This window comes from Nelumbo lutea, chromosome 5, assembly GCF_056320005.1.
Source record: "Nelumbo lutea isolate HS-2025 chromosome 5, American lotus-T2T, whole genome shotgun sequence".
Taxonomy (NCBI): domain Eukaryota; kingdom Viridiplantae; phylum Streptophyta; class Magnoliopsida; order Proteales; family Nelumbonaceae; genus Nelumbo; species Nelumbo lutea.
This window is the reverse complement of record NC_142688.1, coordinates 28953702-28972778: the sequence shown is the minus strand read 5'-3', so window position 1 is coordinate 28972778 and position 19077 is coordinate 28953702. Positions and strand designations below refer to the sequence as shown.

General features: G+C 36.7%; 1 long non-coding RNA gene and 1 other non-coding gene across 2 annotated transcripts; one reads left to right on the top strand and one right to left on the bottom strand.

Annotated features, from left to right (window-relative positions):
* Positions 1–10445: 10445 nt before the first annotated feature.
* TRNAK-CUU (transfer RNA lysine (anticodon CUU)) lies at positions 10446–10518 on the bottom strand. Its single transcript has one exon. It is a non-coding gene; the product is annotated as a tRNA-Lys (tRNA).
* A 3198-nt stretch (positions 10519–13716) lies between these two features.
* On the top strand, positions 13717–15273 carry LOC148851315 (uncharacterized). Its single transcript, XR_016099642.1, has 3 exons — positions 13717–14000; positions 14107–14177; positions 14639–15273. It is a non-coding gene; the product is annotated as an uncharacterized LOC148851315 (long non-coding RNA).
* Positions 15274–19077: the final 3804 nt, after the last annotated feature.

The window sequence follows — 19077 nt, the reverse complement described above, 5'->3', positions numbered from 1 at the left end:
AAAAATCCTTTTTTAGCTTGACATTGCAATTTTTAATATTTTTTATAAATAAAAAATTGAAAACTGAATTAAAAAATATAAATGAAATATAAAATAATACATATAACATATCTAAAACATAACATACACACAATTAATACATATGTACATACATACAATATATATATATATATATATATATATATATATATATATATATATATATATATATATATATATATATATATATATATGCTGATGTGGCACGGTCTGAACCGTTTAACCCAATCGATCAAACTGGTGACTCATGACCCAGAGGCAAAAATGATTCGGCCTCGAGATCGGGTTTTTTGGTTCTATCTATCCCTCTACACAAGTCAAGTCAAAGGTACATTAAAAAAAGTCCCAATACTGTTTAGACCCATAAATTGAAAATATATCAATTCCGTAATGCAGGTTCAAGGCCATAACTCACCACTGACCACTAAAAAATAAAAATTTTGCCTACGGTTTTTTTTTTCTCCACTAATATATAAGTTATTACATATAACGGACCACAATAAAGTGATAAACAATTCAACGCACAATAACTCAAGACAATAGGCCGTTTTTTGTGGGTTAAACCATCAATGTATTGAGGTCGAACCTGAGAGACTCATTGTTGAAGCACATGCTATGGATATGAACACTAGATAGAGCAAAGGCCTAAACATCCAAACGCTAGAAATCAACAGCACCAGGTATTGTAAAGGGTTGTTTTTATATGTATAGAGATAATATTGTTGGGACACCACAAGATAATTAACAAATCAACATTGAGTCATTGGATGAAAGACGAGCAACTACTTTAGTTATGTCTTTACTCATGTCTCTATCCTAGTGTCGTTAGGTAGCCCGTCGTTGGAGGCTACTCTCAAACCACAGATTTATGCAAAGTGCTGTGTGTGTATTAAAGTAGTATGTCAAATTGAACGGGAACCCCTAGCTAGTCTCTTCTCGACGTACACCCACCTAGCCTCGATTTCTGCCTTTCTAGTGGATAATCCCCCAACCCACATCTATCTTAACTTTCAAATTTCCAACCCTAGAATTTTTGCCTTTAGCACCGTTAGATTGGTAGATAAAACTAAACCAAATGTTCGTTACACCTAATGCCAAAGTAAGATATTTGATTTAGGTGATGTTTGGTAAAATTGAATTTTGATGTCAAAAAGGCAAAAAAAAAAAAAAAGGATTTGAGTGTGACTCTATGCTCTTGAATGGCCAAAAGTTTTTTTTTTTTTAATATCTCAATATAATAATAATATGGGAAAAGAGATTGCTTTAGATGTATGAGTCTCTTTTTTTTAGAGAATTATATGAAGAAGAAGAAGAAAAACAAAAAGAAAATGGTTTACCAGCGACCACCTTTACCCAAATAAAGAAGAGCATAAGAGAGAGAGAGAGAGAGAGAGAGAGAGAGAGAGAGAGAGATTGTCTACATAAGTGTGAATGCAAATATGTAGAGTATAAAACTATCCATATAAATTGCAAAGTTGAGTTAGTTTTACACTAACAAATTTACCTTTTTACCAAATAAACTTTTAGTTGTAATGGATGCCAACATGAATTCCAATAAAGCATATACATTTTTTTATCAAAAGCCCACTTGAATGCAAAGTTACTTCTTTTTTATTAATGTACTTTTACATCTTATTATCAATATAAATATGTATTCGAAAATGTGTTTTCTGTCATTTGTCAACGCATAAATGTAATGTTGCCAACTACAGTCAAAAGTGAACCACAGTGCAAATTTACCCTGAATCAGGATTTACACTCCATTTGCATAGCTTCCAAACACAACCCTTGGTATAAAAAATATTGTATCGGACCAATAGTAATTTGCCACACCAGCTTGCTTGGCCCATTTCAAAATTTTTAATCCCAAACTTTACTCCCGGTGGAGAGGGGCCATTGATGAATTTTATTAAATAAATCCAACAAGAAACTATATGGGGGAGGGGGGACATAAAAACCTTACACCTCAAAGAATCTGTACAAGAAGACCAAAAGCTCATATAATACATTTTGTCTAATGGTCTTAAATATAAGTGCAAAATGAGTTAAACTATCTACAATTGAGAAAAAGGCAGCCCAAGAACATATTCATGAACCAAGGCGTGAGTCTCTAGAGATAAATCACTAAAGCTATCATCAGCAATTATGAATAATTCTTATGTTTAGTTGGGTCAATGGTACCCAATAGGGTCCGGATGGGTTGTGTTGCACGGGTCAAGATAGGTTGGGTCAAAGTCAACTCTATCTATATTTGTCAAATCTCAAAAGTGGAAGTTGTAGTGATTCAAATTCAAGCCTTCTAGTGTGACAACATCTCATTACACTTCCAAACCACTATGCCACATTTCATTTTGAGAATAAAATTAACATAAAATAATTTTATTAACTTTTGTGTTCACATGAAATTTTATAAAGTAATTTTATGAAAAATGACTTTTATGAAAGCACTTTTACACGAAAGTACTTTTATAAAAGTACTATAAAAGTACTTTTACAAAAAATACATTTATAAAAGCACTTTATAAAAGTACTTTTACGAAAACACTTTTATGAAAGCACAAAAGCATTTTTATAAAAGTACTTTTATGAAAGCATAAAAGTACATTAATAAAAGTACTTTTATGAATGCACTTTTATGAAAGCATAAAAGTGTTTCATTTTAAGAAAAGTGCTTTTATAAAAGAATTTTTACAAAAGTACTTTTACACGAAAGCACTTTATTAAAATACTTTTATGAAAACAGTTTTGTGAAAGCATAAAAGAACTTTTACAAAAGCACTTTTATAAAAGTACTATTATGAAAGTACTTTTGTGAAAGTACTTTTATGAAAGCAGTTTTGTAGAAGTATTTTTTCCAAAGCACTTTTATAAAAGTTATGCATTTTCTGTAATTTTTTGGTATTTTTCTACATTTCCTAAATTTTTCTGGTCTTTTTTTGCATTTTCTATAATTCTTTGGGTTTTTTTGCATAACTTTTGCATTTTTGGTGTTTTTCATGCATTTCCTACAATTTCCTACAATTTCTTGTTTTTTTTTTTTGTTTTTGCATATTTTCTACAAAAGTTCTGAATTTTCTGTAAATTTTTAGTACTTTTCATAATTTTTGGTAATTTTTGTATTTTTCTACAATTTTTTGCAATTTTTCTTCAATCACAATTTTTACATTTTCGAGTATACATGTTGACATTATTCATTTTTGTCATGTGGTAGTCTTAAGAGAGATTATTCTCTCAAATTTTATTATTTTGCATATACGGCTTGTCTTGACCCATTTTTTGTATTTATAAACGAAGGTATGTGGGTTAGTATGGGCAAGATGATTAAATGTCAATATGGATGGATCAAGTGGGTCAATATGGGTGGATCTGGGTGGGTCAGGGTTAGGAGGGTTACGATCCTTTAATATGGATTGTTGATGGGTCATGGTGCATTGATATTCAACACTTACCCAACCCAATCCAACGTACCCATTTGCCACTCCTAGTCTAAATAAATGGTAATAGTATAACTTGGAAATCGCTGAGCCAAGACCAAACTATCCATGATAGCCCTACATTCTGCCAATATATTGGTCCCAATGCTATAAACATTCAAGAAAGTACAAAAAGGCCTAATTTGTGAGTTCGAATCCAGTGAATCCGTCGGTTCACAGGGTGTGTGTACCCTCCAATAGGAGGCGTGCACGTTGCTCAATAGCCTTAACATAAAGTTAACGGGACTGCAATATTAACCATTAAATTGCCGGTTGAACCGGCCACCACTAAAAGAGAAAAATTAAGGAAAAAAACCTCATTTGAAGCTTCAGAAGAATGATTCCTCTCTCATTCAAACTCTCCTCCCAGCTCCACTCATCCAAACCTCATACACCGGCGACCAATTAACGTCCGGCGGAAAGGGATCAACTGGCGACCGATGTAAATCTCTTCTTCTTCTTCCCTGTGAACTCAATGCTTCTTAAACCTATAAATAAAAAAATAAAAGATAAATCTAGGAAGAGATTCAAAAGTCTATTAGGTGAAATGAATATGAGTTGACATAGTGGATCCCTGGAGGGAGATTCGATGAAGAGAAAGCAGATTCAAACAAGAGGAATATTAAGAAGAAGAATAAGAAGATTGGAAGAATAAGAAGAACAACAACAAATGCTTACTGCCGGTTGATTACATACTGTCGGAGCTCAGTTGTGCAGTGAAATCGCTGGTGGTCTCTTGCTCCGGGTCAAGGGCTTGGATGAAAAAAATGGGGAAAAGAGGAGTTCGAACGAATCAGAGGAAACCGAAGGAAAGTGTTTTGTTCTTTGGTTTATTTTGTCTTTTTCTGACCAGTTGAACCGGATTCACTCGCTTAACGGGAACGGGAGTGACTTCTCCGAAGAGGGTGATATGCACGCCTCCTATTGGAGGGTACATGCTCCCTGTAAACCGACGGATTCACTGGATTCAAGCTCCGGATTTGTATCATCCCTCAGAAGTCAGAATGCCACCGCCACCACCACAAACACCTGGATTTCCTCAAAGCTGAATCCAACCCAGAGCATGGGTTGGCTTAGCATATTCTTTAGGCACTTTCAGTTGATAAAACTAGCAAAATATTTTGTTAACTACTGAAATAGAAAACTTGTACTTCCCTTCCATTCTTCTTGTTCATCTCTCTTTCCAAATCTCCCAAATTATAAGGAAGGGACTATCCCCACATACCAACCCCAAACATTTTTTTGGCCACTCCAATAGCTTGCCATTAAAGGGTCTGTTGAACAATAATTTCATTAGTGAAGTTGAATGCCAAACAAATCTTCAAAAGACCTTCATATCTTAAAAGGCAATATTGACACTTCCTATAAATTAACAAATGATTCAAATCCTCCTCCACATTGGCCCGGTTACATCAAAGCCAACTGAACACCTAGTCACAGAATATTATTGTCTAAGGGGAGTTTGTTCTTCAATGCTCTCCAAACATCAAATGCAATTTTAGCGGGCACTAAGTTGTTCTACAACTATTTATAATTTTCCACCTGTTGTCTCCTATTATGAATATCTTCCCACACTAAACACAAATGGCAGTTTTAAGACCGCCATCATATCTGTCCTTCCATATATCACCGTGTTTGGCGAGTCAAATAAGCAAAGAGGAAGGCCTCCAATTTAATTATAGGCCTTTACACTTGGGTAATTACGGATCCTAGAGAGACCCCATTGTTCTTAGTGGTTAAGTACCTAATTCACTCTAAACTGTGGGTTAATGCTCTTTACATCCAAACATTGCTAGGTTCTTTTTCCATGTAGCTGAATTTGGAACAAACATACCAACCATAGAGATGTATCCATCTTTAACAAATTTGGCCCAAAGAGAGCTCCTAAAACAAGCATTCCAGAGAGTAATAAATCGAAAACACCTGTCAATCCAATGGTATTTATTATTATCATCACAATCAGCCCCAGAAACTAAGGACACAATCTTTCCACTCTAATCAACACAGACATTCAAGTAATAATAGCCAAAACAGGAATCAAAAAGCTAGAGAGGACAAATCTAATGAAAGTAAGTTTACCACTGAAGGATAGAAGTTTATCTTTCCAGCCAGCCACCTTATACACTATCCCATCAAGCAAGTTGAATTTATATCTTCCTTTTGTAATAGTAGTCCCTAGGTAAGTAATTGGTAACTCCTTTCTAGTGAAACCCGTAGCTCTTTCAATTAAACTGACCCTACTAGCTCCCATCCTCTTGGGAGTAATTAATTGCTTCTATTAATTAGTCGATTCAAGGCTTGTCCATAGGCTGAGATAAATTCCATTGTATGTTAGGCTATGCTTGGGAACGATGCAAATAAGTGTGAATGTAAATATGGAGAGTGTAAAACAGTCTATATAAAATGTAAAGTTGGGTTAGTTTTTGCATTTACAATTTACCTTGTTATCAAATAGATTTTTAGTTGTAATGGATGTAAATACGAATTTTAATAAAGTATGTCTTTTTTATCAAAAGCCCACTTGAATGGAAATTTACTTCTTTTTTATTGATATACTTTTACTTCTTATTATCAATATAAATATGCATTAGAAAATGTGTTTTCTGTCATTTGTTAATACATAAATGTAATGTTGTCAAACACTGGCAAAAGTGAATTAGAGTGCAAATTTACCCTGAACTGGGATTTACACTCCATTTGCATCGTTTTCAAACGTAGCCTTAGTGATTTCTTGTTCCACCGAATGAATATTATAAATTATAACATCATCAGCATATAGAGAAAGTGAGATAGTTGAAACAGTTTCACGGAGTAAAACATGATTTCTTTATGTTCAAATCAAGTAAATTCCTCAAACCTAGAATAAAAAGATATGGAGAAAAAGGGTCTCATTGTCTAAGACTCAAGGAGAATAAAAATAAGCTAGTGGACCTGCCATTGATAAAAGTAGGGAAGTAGCAGTTTGATATCTTTTTCCTTTTCAGTTCCACCCACTTTTCCAAGAAAGCAAATCTGAGGAGTACTTAAAAAAGAAAATTCCACTTAAGCCTATCATAGCTTTTATCATATCCCAATTTCAGCAGAACATTACCTTCATATATCTTCTATTGATCTCTCATTTCAAAATTAAAGTGATCCTTTTTAAAAATGGTGAGGGTGTTTTTGAAACAAAAAATTATAAAATACATCCATTCAATGCAAACGAACAAACCCTTAGCCAGCCAAACAGCCAAACCTTTTTGTGGTTTTGATTCTTCAAACTAGTATACATTCTTTAAAACTTTTTTAATTACTTAGATGCTTGGTCTAATGATACAACCTTTGACGAACCACACATATTCAAGTCTAAGAGTAGCACTTTGTGAAAAAAAAAGTCAAAGATATACTTGCTCTTCCAAAGATCTTAGATAACTGAAATTTGGTAAAGGATAGATCAACAACTCTAAAATTATTAAAGTTTATATGTGGCATCATAAAGTAGCTGTTTGACACAAGAGCATTTCATAAGCGTTCCATTTTACAAGTGGGCCCCGATTCACAAGTGATTCGTTTCATCTGTTTTTTTTTTTTTGAAAAATACAAAAAAGACGGGATGCAGGCTAACTTGGTGTTTAAAGTGATTTGGATTAATATTATAATATACTTATAATGACAACTTTGTGACAATTCAAAAAGTAGTGAGCTTTTTCAAATTTGAAAGTGCCATGTCACTAGGGCGATTCAAGATCACCTAGGTGATTCAAAAAATGTCAATTTGACGTTTCAAGAAACCCCTCCTTTCTCGAATTCCAAGGCTAACCATTACAAAAATGTTTTCTTAGAAACACCATTGTCAAATGTGATTTTCTTGCCGGTTTCATTTATTTGCTGATGTGGCATGCATGACACATCAGTAGAAATGGAATGGTCATGAAACGCACCGGTGCCAAACACTTAGTAAATAAATTGAGATGAAAGATTGAAAACATCAACCAAGTGGAGAAAAAACCCTATGAATCCTATATTTGGAGGAGAATTTATGAGAGATTTACATGGTGTTTGGAAGCATGGCCGCTTTTTGGGACCGATTTTCAAGAAAAAATGCACATGCTTCCAAGACCCATTTTTCACAACAAAACGCTTCTACCACGTAGGCAGTGAGCAAAACTATGCTGCTTTGTAAGGTGATTTTCATCACTTTTTTTCATGTATGTGCTGACAGGTAAGCACATATAGGATACACATCAGTCAACCATTGGGGGAAACGGTTCACCGATTGCATCGGTGGGGTCCCGATTTTCGAGGCATGCCCGATTTTTTATTAATCGGCTGAACCAAACAATGAGATACATGGACGTTTGTTGAAATGCCTATGTGGATCCGACATGACACCGTTTTTTTGAAAAACGGCCACGGTTCCAAACATCCCCTTAATTAGAGGAAATAAATGTCGGTGTGGAGAACCCTAGGGAGCCACTAGGGGAAAACTTAATTGTTGATCCTCTAACGATTAACCTAGCTCTCAAATCTCCTTTGAAAAGAGAACCGACTATTCTTTTCACTGAATATGAAACAAAACGGTATTTATCCCTCTCCATTATGCATTAGTTGGAAAATGTATTCATGGTAGATGTTGTTGCCAAAGTTGGGGTCGAGGACAACAAGGGAATTTCGTTGGTGTTTGAGATCGATAGGTCCGACCTATAAGCAGGAGAAGAATACATGTAAAAGGCCCCAGGTGTTATCCCAGGGGTAGAGACTTCGACGATCGAGTTAGCCAAGTGATAAAGAGGGGTTGAACCAAGCTTGAGACGAGGACTCAGAGCTTAGTCCTTAATATCCAAGGAAAGTTCTCTTGGGATTTGGAATGCAAGGGAGCAAGTGAGAGCAAGATGCCTTTACCTTGAGATGAGCACCCCCTTTTATAGTTGACCTTTCCATGGAGTGGTTGGAGGCAGTTAGAGATGTTCGACTAGGATCCCATCTGACTGATATCACGTGGCACGATCTGGGGGCCTACCAAGTACACCTACATCACTTGCCCCCACTCTCGAGGCCGTAGTGGCTGAGGCTGGACGATGTACCAAGGGAAGACCTCGGCCTTGGCCGAAGAGAGTACCACGTAGTTGTGTGGAGGTGTTGGAAGGCGCTATGGGTAGAGACCTCGGCTTTGGCCAAAGAGAGTATCATGTAGTTGCGTGGAAGAGATGGCCTTGGCTATTGAGGACTCTTCTTGGTGGCTGTATGGTGACTACTTCCTTCTTTGCTTCTCGCCTCATTGGAGGGCCACGATGGACCAAGAATGTAGGATCGTGGCCTGCAACGGTACGAGGCATCCTCGTTCGTCGGTCGTGCCGTGTAGGTGTTGTCATTATCTAGTGCAGGTCTATACGTGGGACAGGCGGAGGTTTGCCCCATTTGGGTCACTCCTGTCCCGAGGTCAACAAGCAAACTGGCTTGTTCCTTCGACGTAATTTTGTCTCCCCTAGGTTGACGCCACGTGTATCACGTTGGTTTGGGCTGTTAGGTTGGTGGTTTTACGGCCATCAGATCATAGTGATGCATTGCCCGAGCTTAGTCCTTAATAGCCAAGTAAAGTTTTCTTGGGATTCTGAATGCAAGAGAGCAAGTGAGAGGAAGACATCTTTACCTTGAGATGAACACCCCCTTTTATAGTTGACCTAGCCATGGAGTGGTTGGAGGCAGTTAGAGATGTGTGGCCAGGATTCCATCTGGCCGATGCCATGTGGCGTGATCCAAGGACTGTTAAGTACACCTACATCATTTGCCCCCCACTCTTGAGGCCGTAGTGGTTAAGGTCGAATGGTGTGTTGAGAGGAGACCTCGGCTTTGTCTGAAGAAAGTACTTCATAGTTGAATGGAGACGTCGGATGCCACGTTGGGTAGAGGCCTCAGCTCCAACCGCCAAGAAGAATTCTCAGTAGCCAAGGCCGTAGTGGTTAAGTCATATTTCTTTGAAGGTCTTATTTATTGTTCTGCGTTTCTTAGGTCTGTGGAAGTTAATGTCATAGACCTACTCGCCGTGGCTTAAAAGAGTGGTCATGCCACCGATAAGGAATGGATTTAATGCACGAGTTTATATATTTTACTTAGAATTCAAGTTTAGGTTTGGTAATAACCTTGCTCTATATTATCTTTTTCTGCCTCAGCAGGTTAGGAGTGATTCTCATGATCCCCACATGTCCTCCATTATCATTATTTTAGGTAAAAGATTTAAATATAACTTGAGTTTTCATAAATTAACTTAAATATTTTTGAATTCTGCAAATAGACTTGAATATACTTATGGGCTGATCCCATTAACTTAAGCACACTATCCATCAATGAAATTCATATATGAATTCATTGAAAATTTTAAAAATAAAGAGTGATTTTATGGAGACACTTGTCTCCGTGGGAATCCCGCGTTCGTATAGGCCTGATGCTTAAAACAGTATGAGTCTAAATCTCATTTTTTTTATGTATTTTTATTTTAAATATCTCAAACACAAGGACGAAAGATCAACCAACGCAGAATTAATACCAAAACAAAAAAATGTTAATACTTTCTTCCCATCTTATAATCAGTGAAATAAATGCATGGAAAGGTATTCTCAAGTCTCAACTTTTTTGTAGAAAAAGTGGTTGAAACTAGAATTACACATAAACCGTTCTTTTTGTTTCAACTGTACTGCAAAAGAATAATAAACCTGTCTTTTGTTTCTTTATATTTTTTGTTCATTTTTCAGAAGAATGCCTTTGTTTGCGTGTTTAAAATGGACAATGGAATAGAGGAAGAGAGAATCCGATATATCCACCACCAACATGAATTTGAAAAGTTGAAGATATATTAAGGACAAAGAATATAAAAGCAACTATCACTCTATCAGTTTTTTTTTTTTTTGAAAATATATAAAAGATAAATAATCAAAAGGCAATTATCAGTTGATTTTACGCCCACCGTGGGGCTCGAACCCACGACCACAAGGTTAAGAGCCTTGCGCTCTACCGACTGAGCTAGACGGGCATATGTATTTGTTTGTTGTAAAAGTATAATATCAAAAGTACAGGAAGAAGAGTTAATAAATAAATTCGAGGCCTTCTCTAGCAACGCTTATGCCTTAAAAAAAGGAAAAACAATAAAATAAAATAAGAATAGGATTACAAGAACTTGATATGATTAGTGGGTCGAAACTCGAAACTATTTGGCTATATTTGGTTTAAAATTAAAGATGGGAAAATGAAGGTAAAGGCAAGGAAATTTATATAAGGTTTGTAAAAGTTTTTTCGCCTTTCCCTATATTTTCCTTCAAACCAAACACCGCCTTTAATTTACGGGGCAACCCATATCAATACATGCATAAAGAAGCTAATTATGAATGGTTATTGTTATAATTGCATGTGGTTGCAGTTAGAATAATTGGAAACTCCAACTTGTTTCAGTGCCATTCATTCAAAACCTTAATTGAAATGCTTTTACGTATCTCTCTCTCTCATTTGCACAAAGGAGTGGGGCCACATGTTGGTGGTTGGAAAATGAACAAAATGTACCACAACCGGACAGAGTTTTTTCCCAAAAGCGTGTGAGACTTCTGATATGTATATATACTGAAATAAGAGCTTAAAGTTACTAAAAAATTAACATTAAAGCTAACATTTTAGAAGGTGCATGTTTGGTATAATAGTGTAGTGCTGTCACATAGACATTGAATGAATTTGTTAAGTATTTTGACCTTACCAAACCATATTCATGTTTGTTTGGGCTGAGTAAGTGCATATAGTTTGAATTGCTCTTTACCTCAAGTTAAATACGTTATATTATATTATATAATATATATATATATATATAATTTGCTTTTCACCTAATTTATTTATTTTCTAATTTTTAATTATTAAATCAATTATAAACATAACACCCATGTAATACCATGATAAAATATGAGAGTGGGAACGGCCAAATGAGATCAACCAATTAATCTAAAATAACAAAATAATAATAATAATAATAATAATAATAATAATAATAATAATAATAAAATTCTGTGATGTAAAAGTCAACTCTAACGATATGTGAATGTTAATGGACAAACAAACATGTATGAACGTGCAGGTAAAACATTAGCACGAGGACAAGCACTACGGCGTGTTTGGTGCGTGCTATCGATTGGATTCTCCTTCCATTCTGCCCAACCGGGCAGAAACCGCTGAGACCGGATCTGTTACTCACAAAGGCAGCCTCATACGCACATCCTATTTATAAATTATTATTCACTGGAGTTCCGTATTTATAAATTATTATTCATTGGAGATGTTTTAAATGCACGGTGGATGTGCAAGTGAAGCGTCAAGTGTGAGTAATAGATCCCTGCCGAAATAGCTATGCCCTTTATAGAGACTAGACAGATGGAGTCTTAGACAGGACCCACCTTTGTCATTTTAAAACAAAAAAGGAGGCGTTGTGGGGCCGCGATCAAGCCTAAGCCAACCGTCTTGTCTCTCATCATGCACATTTGCCTCCTCCATCCGTGATTCCATTATTCGTTCTCCCACAAATTTTATTCATGCAATCATGACATGTGAGTCTCCACCGAATCAACTTTTATATAACTATAATTTGGTGAAAAATATCGTAATAATAGTAATAATAATACGTATTAACTTACTTTTTCATTCGGTCGATATGTGTTGAAATTACAACTTAATAAAGAAACGTCCTACATCATGCAACTTCTCTAGGTATCTGGCAAATTTCATGAAAAACTCTAGCTAGGTGTCTACTGTCTAATAGTACTACTACTCTAACCTGTAAGAATGGGACGTCTGCAGAGATATCAAACCCTAATCCCTCTTAATAAGCCCTAACTCCTTAGTAATTAATGAAAAAACCTCTAAGAAGATGAGAAGACTTGCGGCATTCTTGATCCCTCGTTCGGCTGACCACATCTTGCGAGGGGGAAGGGATAATAATAACAGGATAGTGTGCTTCAACCAAACACAGCCCCGGTAGGAGGGTTTGATGAGATGGAACACAGCAGTGCCTTGGACGAGTCATTTCCCCTTACAATATCATTTCCCATCAACTCTTTTTTATCATATATATAATATTATGAATGAAGATATGCGATAGAGATTTTAATAGTGGCTGAAAGATGCCAAAAAGGATCCATATCCAACCCCATTAGGCCATTATATACATGTGGGATGGGCCATGATTACCTTGCCAAAACCCGAGCCCAGTTGCTCCACGGTTGTTCAGATTTCAGGCCAATACCAACTTGATTAGTCGGGTCAGTCTGGAGAGTGGAGAACTCCATGAAATATGAAAGTCGAGCCGAGTCAGGATTATTAACTCGGTGACTCGGCACCCACAACCTAAGTCCTGTAAATCAGGCTGTTTTTTGCATCCGAGAAAGGGGTGGGACCGTCGGAAGGAGACGTTAGACATGATGGAATCGTTGGATGGCAGTGATCATTACGAAAAGGAAGGTGGGACCCATTAATCTATGAAGTGCATTTGGCCATTTGGGAATTGGGATGCCCCGTCGGGATTGGATATGATAGGGTATTTGATACTTCTGAATCTGGCGACATTTATTTTATTCCCTTTCCGAGTTTTATTCAAGATTTATTTCTTTAGTCCTTACAATAAAGAGAATTTATAGTTTTTTATTTGCTTCTTTCCCTACACTTAACCGGAGTGGGCGTGATGGACCTGATGGTTGACGCTTGACGCACGATTACCAGGATAAGAGAGAGAGAGAGCGCGCCAGAACTAGTTCGGAATTAACTCGTCACTTTTCTCACACCGTCCTTACGGTTTTACAGCCGTATATTGAGAATATCTTCTCCTGAATAGGAGAGATCTCTTTGACGCAGAGCTGCATGGGCTGTGAGGACGGATCACTTTACGTAATTACGCCAAAAAATCAATTAAACAAAAAAAAAATTGCACTTTATGGCTTTTCACCTCTGCCAGAAAATGGAATACTATCTCCACGTAATTTTAATTGAATAAAAATAAGGGAAAATTTTTTATTAGTACCAATTAATTTGGATCTAGTGCTATTCTAGGGTATGTTTGGAAGCGTTTACGTTTATTGAAAACGGCTTCACATCAGCGTCATATCAGTATCTGGTGGGATAAACGTTTTTTTTTCTCAAAAAACACTGTTTGGTGCACTCGTTTATTAAAAAAACGCAAATACATTTGCATTGGTTTTCGTGCATATAGCCCTTGGGGAACCGAGAATCCTCCAACTGCTGGGTGTTTCATGAAACGCCCAGCTGAAGTGGATCCGATGTGGCCGCTGACGTGTCGTCTAGTAATGGTGATCCGGTGCAACCCTGATCTACCATTCTAAAGGTAGACCTTCTTCCTCACTCGATAACCTAAAGCACCAAAGAGAAGAGCAGCTGTTGCCTAGAGGAGAACACCCGGATCTACAAATCCAGCGACGACCGGAGAGGAGATTTTTCACCGAAGGGAAGAGCATCTGCCGCCGTGAGAAGGTCTTGGCTTTCTCCATTTTCTCCCTATTTTCTCTTCGATTTCTCTATTTTCTCTTTGTTTTGTCTTTTCTCCCAACTTTCAGCAATATATCTGTTTTCTTTGTAGGTTTTAGAAAGTGTTGCCGCATCTTAAGGTGTTTAGAGAGTGTTGCCGCATCTGAGTGTTTCTCGCTGCCGGTATGTTCTCTGAGTGTTGCCGCATCTATTTTCGTCATGTTATTTTTAATATTTTTCATCAGTCTTCAACATACCAGTAATATCATAGATCAATATGATAAAAAAAAGTTGAATTTAGCAGACTTTTTTACAGTCAACGCTGAACAGCGGAGAGAGAGGGAGAGGGAGTAAATACTAAATACTAATTCAGGGGGAATGTAGAGTATATTTGCGGGTCAATGGGTGGTGCCGGTCAATGGGTGACTAGTTTTGGCTCTCTTTTTCTATGGGTCTTCGTGGGAATTGGTGAAGAAGCAGGGTATTTTTGAATTTTCCGGCTGGTATTAGGAGGGTAGTCGAGGAGGAAGTTTGAATACTATTGAAGAATTCTTTGTCTGCTATTTCTGAGTTTTACTTTTTGTTTATATTTTTTATCTGCAGTTGAGATTTCTTAATGTGGGTTTCTTGGGTTTTGATTACAGGCAATGATGGAATTGGATTACTGAATTGGATTCCGTTGTTTCCTTCTTTCTCTTAATTTTGTTTTTGTTAAGAATAGGAGTTATGTTTTCAAGTTTGGTTTGCTTGGATATGCTGGATATTCTCATTCTTTGTAGGGCTAGTTTTGTGAGCCAGTGAGGTTAATGTAATCGGGCTTCTATTGTTTGTATTGGTTGCCTGGTTGGGGGTTTGGAATTTAGATGGTACTTGCTCATTCTTTATGTGTTTTGACAGGGGAGAAGGAAATTGGGCAACTGGGTTTGGTATTATTTCATGGTGCATGGGGCTTAGATTTATGGCTTGGTACGTGTCTTGGGTTGTTGCTATTCTGTGTGTGTATGTTTTGATTTTTTAAAATTTTTTTGGGGCTTTGAAGGAGCCAAAGAAGGTTTTGGGTTGATTTAATTGTGTTGATTAATAGCTGTTGGATTTGGTTTTTTCCAAATTCCTGGTATTGAAGCTTGGCTGGACATTACGCAAGAGTGGATTGGTATTATTTCTCTGTTTTTTTTTTTTTGAACATTTCTCACTTTTTCGTTTCTAATTATTCAAATCAGTGCTGTTATTATCAAACTAATTATGATTTAAAATGTTTCGAGGTTATTCTTGAGGATCAGAAGTGCAGATGCCTCTAAATATATCACATTTTTATTTCACTCGTAGTTATTGTTGGTTATGAGAACAACTTCTCAAGATTAAGTCCAAGTATGTAAAATTTGAGGGTTAACCATCCAAAACATGGTTTGGTATTACTTCACCAAAAATCCCAAGAAGTATCAGGAAAAATATCCACCGTTGGATCTGAAAATCGGTCTTCAAATTGAAGCATATGTAATTTGGACCTTTGAATTGACTAATGTATCCTATACATTACAATGAGAGTGGCACACTGAAACAACCATATGGCTATTTCTTTAAACGCCTCGCCAAACAGCATCAAATGGAAAAACGTTTATTGTTGCTGAGGTGTAAATGGCGTTTCTTGAAATGGCTTAACTAAACAACGAAGTAGAAAACGTTTAAAGTAGGCGTTTATCAAATAAGCGTTTTTATGATAAATGCCCACCCAATAAACACAAACGGAACCAAACACATTCTTGGTCCCTAAACTTTAAAATGCGTTAATTCAGTATCCAAATTTTTAAAATGTATGTGTTAATTTAATACCTACCATTAATCAGCCATTTGACCAACCGTTAAGTGATATTTGAAAAGACATAAATGCCCTTTAACTATGATCTAATATTATTTATCAATCATCCTAATATTGACAAAAAATAAATGTCCCAAATCCTTGCCTCTTCTATTCAACAATGTTGGGGTTGCGAGAATGCCCACTAAGAGATGGCCCCAACTTTCTTGAATATAGAGAAAAGGATTTGAAACTGTTCATTTTTAATAAAAAACTGGATGACACTCAAAGGGCATTTGTGTCTTTTCAAATGCCACTTAACGGTTGATTAATGATAGGTGATGTAGCGCGATCCGAGCACTCCTAGCTGGTTGTTGATTGGCTCCTTGCAGGCAACGAATGACACCTGAGAATATGAAAGGAAGGATTCCCGAGGATTGACCCGGTGGGAATACACCGATGCTTAAGTTAGTATTATATACGGGAAGTAAAGGAAAAGCGAAGGCTAAGAGTGGAGGTCACGCAGTTTTCCTATACTCGAGAGATTGGAGGTTTTCAGAAGACGTTTCTCCTCTACCTTGAGGGATTTTATAGGGGCGCTCCTTGGAAAATCGGACATAACCGCCACTGGACCTCCTACCACAACCGTTACCTGCCAGGGCTGCGCAGGTGGACATTTTGACGTACTCCTTACCTGGGCGACTGACACGTCTCCAAAGTGATAGGCACGCCTCCGCCTACTGAGAGACGTGGGGACAGACTGTTGAAAGGACAGGGACTGCGCCGTCAGTAAGGGATATGGCGCAGTCTGATTGGTACGACCTATCAGATAGAAGCTTCCTGTGGAATGCTCGTGCGACCCACTCGCAAGCTACTTTGCAGCGAGCTCGGATTACTTCAAAAGTACCCTTAGTAGAATTAGTCATCGACATGACTTGTTTGCTTGGGAGTTCGGGCAAGCTGGTTTTCTTAGCTTGCGAGTTGAAGTTGCCTCGGAATATCCCTTTGGGGTAGCTCGGGGAACCCAGAGCTTGCGTCGTGGCGAGCTGCCTTATGGGCCCGTTGCTTAGCTGTTCCGGGCCACAGTGCTGAGTTGTCGCTTACGTCGGGTCAATGTCCACGCGTCACCATTTCATAGATCGGGTCAAATCATCCTTCATCAATAGGTATTGGATTGACATGTTTTGAAAGTTCGAGTACTGAATTGTTACATTTTAATGTTTGAGGACCAAAATGACATCAGGCCTAAAATACATGGTACTAATCGAGAATTTTCCCAAAAAATAATATGCTTGGTTTAATAAATAATTCACCTCTCTTTTCCTTCCAGCAAGCAAAACCATGCAGATGCATGGGTCAAAGTTGGATTAAAATTTTGATTAGTATATTTGAATTTTGGCATAATTTTTGTTCTAAGTTAAGGTTCATGTTTAGGGTTAATCTTTAGGTTGGCACTTAACCCCATTTAGTCCATCTAAATTCTATCATGTTTTATTAGAGAGCATCAAAGGGGTTCAAATATATTTAAGAGGAAATAGAGGGATTTAATGGGGAGGGGAGAAGTTACAAACATTGAGTATTGGAGTGAAGGAAAATGAGAGAAATTTAAGAATAGTAATGATAAATTTTAATAAAGAAAATTGAGAGCGTTTTATGAGGAGACATGTTCGTACGTTGGGATTTATGAGACTTTATGATTAGAGATTAAGGCGCTTAATTTGAATGATTATTTTCATTTTCGTAAATTCTCGATATTTAATTTTTCACATTTAAAGGAGAAAAGATGAGACTTTTTGCGAGGTTTGTGGTGAGAGATCTTTTACCTCCTTATGCTCTTCTTTCTTAATAGATACAGATTCCTCACACTTCACTCCACTAGGTTTCTTAGGGTTACTTTTAGGCCCGTTCGATTTTTTGTAAATTATTTACCCACTTATCTATATCCATATTCTTTTATTTCTCAAGTAAATAAGACAATGATCATTTTAGCCATAAAAATACATTATCAAAAGGGGCATTTTTGTCCCATCCAAGTATTGATAACTTTCCCCTAAGTGGGAAAATTATTTACCCACCTAGGAGATGGTATCACTTAGCCGGGTAAGTGGTACCCAGGAAAATAAATTTTCTCTGATCCCCACATAAATCTGAAAAAAAGAAAATGGGTTGTGAATCCCACTGACCAACTTACCCCCTCTCAAAATCCAAAAAACGAACATCCCTTAGGGTAAAAGACTTAAACATACTCTAAGTTTTATAAAAAGACTTAAACATACCTTGTGGGATGACCCTACCGGACTTAAACATACCCTTAATCAATGAAAATGCACATGCGGGGTCATTTAAAATTTAAAAATCTCATTTTACCCTACTCTTCAGGTAAAAAAGGACCATGGGAGGTGAAAATTGAAAAAAAAGACCAACTGACTAGTTCAGTCATCCCAAACACACATATAGAAATAAATGGAGAAGTTAGGTGGTAAATAGGGAAGTTCAACTTGAAAACGAATTTTTGAAGATGGGGGGAGAGAGTTTAGAGAAAGACTCAATGGAATGTTATCACACCGAGCCTTGGAGTTTAGTCAAAAGGTTTGAAAAGTGGGGAGGAGGGAAAAAAATGAAATGGTTCCTCTGTCTTTGCTGTGAATAGACCGGACCCATGCAAGAGATTTTTTTTAGGACTTTTATAAGAGTTGTTCCAGTTGGTGGCCCCATCATCAATAACACACACATTTACTATATTTAGGACCAACCAGGCATTGTATGCGTCCCACCCAGGTGGAGCCCTTGAGTAAAAAAAACAATGATCATGACTTTGAACCATCTAATTAGTGCATTATTTTTCTGAGCTTTACAAGACTTGTAACAGAAGCCATACACCTCATGAGTTTGAAGGTTCTAGGGTATATTTTGAACAATCTAGGCAGTTCGGCATGCTCAGTGGCCTACCACCTACATGAACTTGAAAAATTTAGGATATATTTTGAAAATTTGAAGTAAAGATATAGGGTAAAAAAAATCACAAGGTATATTTTAAGTCTTTTTTAAAAATTTTGTTTGGTTTTAAGGAAAGGAAAGACAGGAACCAATAGAAGGTTTATAAATGTTTTTCAACTTTTTCTTTCATTTCCGTATATTTTCCTTCAAACCAAACATAACCTTAGGGTATATGTAAGTCAATTTATGAAAATACATGGTATTTTTAAATCTTTTACCCCTTATTTTTATCTTTAATTCCTGTTTTATTTTTTTTCCAATAAATGATGAAATGAAAAAAAGTAAATTATG